Source organism: Cyprinodon variegatus, unplaced genomic scaffold, assembly GCF_000732505.1.
Source record: "Cyprinodon variegatus isolate N-32 unplaced genomic scaffold, C_variegatus-1.0 Scaffold453, whole genome shotgun sequence".
Taxonomy (NCBI): Eukaryota; Metazoa; Chordata; class Actinopteri; order Cyprinodontiformes; family Cyprinodontidae; genus Cyprinodon; species Cyprinodon variegatus.
In genome coordinates, this window is record NW_015150906.1 from 127,203 (window position 1) to 130,082 (window position 2,880).

Below are 2,880 nucleotides of genomic sequence, written 5' to 3' on the forward strand. Positions count from 1 at the left end.
GAAAGATAAAGCAGAGAAGCTGGAGAAATTAAAAACGAATGTTGACGAAGGAAGCCAAGCAGCCGTACTATACCAGCATGAGAATCAGCCTAAGATGCAACAATACAGTCATCAATCAGATTTACCAACTGAGACCTATCTGTGAACATGAAAAAGTGAAGTCATGTGCATACAAAATTAAAAGCTTTATAAAATGTAAAATTAAATGATTTACTTCAAAATAAATCACAGGAAAAAAATAAAGAAGATTTTTAGGTTGATTAAAGGTCAAATCAACAACTTTTTCAACAAAATTATTCTTTAAAAAAAGGGTTAATGAATAATTGTCTCATAAATTTTGTTTGGTCCAAAACAAAGAAATATTTACTTCTAGTTATGATGCTAATATCAACATGAAAGGATTCTGCACCAATAGGAATAGTAGGTTGAAGACGGAGCCACATCCTAGCTGTGTGAGAAATGGCCTCTTCCTGGCAAAGGTTGACATTAGCATTAGTGTTCTATGGAGCCAGCTTCATAGATTAGTAGGACCTGGTAACCAGCTGGGAAACAGTGCAGAACAGGAGCAGGTTAAAAGGAAGAGTTAAACTTGTATTTATCACCTTTAATGTTACTATAAACATATAGCCATGATTTATGGTGGAGGTTATTTTAAGAATATGCATGTCTATGATATGTGTTGTTTTATTAAAGCGTAGAGAATTAGGGTTTTTTTGTAAGATTAGAGGTAAAATACCTTTTCGTCTCTGTTGTAAAACCCTTTAACGGGGAGTAAAGGAGTAAAACATGTGCAGCTAGCTTGTTCCAAAGTAGACTGAGGGAGAGATGGTGTCTATGCAGCAATCCATCCCGTCTGCACACAAACAACAGATGATGATTATTTTAATGGATAATGATGTATTTTTCTGTTCAATCCAGTTACTGAAATAAACTTTTCTGAATCAAGCACCGATGTCTTCTGTTCCTGCCTGAAAATGCAACTCATGAAAACTCAAAATAACTTATATCTGTTATTTTATTCTGCCCTGGTTTAGAAAATATAAAAAAATAATAATCCATCCATCCATTTTCTTCCGCTTAATCCGGAGCCGAGTCACGGAGGCAGCAGTCTAAGCAGAGATGCCCAGACTTCCCGATCCACACACAAGTCCTCCAGCTGCTCTGGGGGGACCCCGAGGCGACACCAGGACAGCTCAGAGACATAGTCCCTCCAGCGTGTCCTGGGCCTTCCACCAGGCCTCCTCCCATTAGGAAAGGCCTGGAACACCTCCTGAGGGAGGCGACCAGGAGGCATCCGGTTACAGAATCCCAAACCACCTCAACTGGCTCCTTTCACTGCATATAATAACTGCAATCAGTAAACACCATACTGTTGAGTTATTTTACACATTGATATTGATATCATTACCGGTAGTAAAAAAAATTATAAGTTAAATCTATTTCTATCTTGCTGCCCTTTCGTATCTCTTGGTAAAATGGTTGACTGACCTGTACTGTTCATATATTATCAGTTGTCTGCCATAACTTCACCATTTATATAGATTATTTCAGTTTTCTGTCAACACTAGTATTTGATTAATTTTTTGTATCACATAAAGGGGTTTGAGGCCAGGGCTGTCTGATCCTAAGCTGACTAAGATCAGCTTTAGATTAACGGGTGCAAAGACAGTGGAGGTCTCAGTCCCATGAGGTCATTGAGTATTGATAAGCAGCAGATGACATTTGTAGTGATTGAGGTGGCCATCCCAAATGATTTACAGATAAGGAAAATCTATCATGGGAAATTGGAGAAATACCAAGAGCTCAGGGAAGAACTAGAAAGAACCTGGAAGGTGAAGGTAACTGTAGTGCCCATGGTCATCGCAGTAACCCCCACACTGAAGGAGTGGCTCCAACAGATACCTGGAAAAACAACAGAGATCAAAGTCCAGAACTGTGCAGTTCTAGGGACAGCTGCTAGGAACACTCAAAATCCCAGGCCTATGGTAGAGGACTGGAGCTGGAGACAAAGAAGCCACTCACCCTGTCCAGACGTATGGTATAGCAAAGTCATATATAGTAGTATATAATACTGGTAGAATATATATATATATATATATATACATAGGTTTCTCATGTTCCTTTTTTCTGATGTTGCAGTCACTTGCTATTGTTTTGTCAACCACAATGGCTTTCCTCTGCTTTTTGTCCAACACCACAATGTCCGGTTGGTTTGCCGTTACCATTCATTCCATCTGTATTTGAAAGTCCCACAGGATCTTGGCTTGGTCATTCTCTACATATATATATAAATCTAGAGACCCATTATAGTACAGATCGGCAAATGTTTTAATGCCTTTTGATAACCATATTTCGCTAACACCATCCCTCAAGAATTAAGGCAAGCAAATTTGCATTTTAGTCCTTTCTCATCCCACTCCCACAAAAAAAAAAAGACCTGTTGTGTCCTAAATCTGGACTAAAATAAAAATTAAAAACATATCTCCAAATATTTTCCTTTTTTTGTCCTTATTGTCCTTTTTTTCTTGTTTCTTTTGCCTAAATGTAATTTATAATCATGCTATTTTTCATTAAAGTCTTTAAAGATTACTAACCTTGTCATTTTGTCCATCTGATTATTTATTTTGGGCTCTTGCCTCGTTTTTGAGTCTGGATAAAACCTCCACCCTCTAGCCTTGGAAACATGATAAAGCTATGAGGACATCTTTAAATACTTTTATTTTCGCTTTTAGACAGTGTGTTATTTTGTTTTCACACAAAAAAATGTTAATAAAACCTTCTGAACAAGCAAATATTTATCACAATATAACAAAAATTAATAATGAAAAATACATTCACTATGGAACAAGTTTAATATGTTTAATCTTAAATAAAAGATGC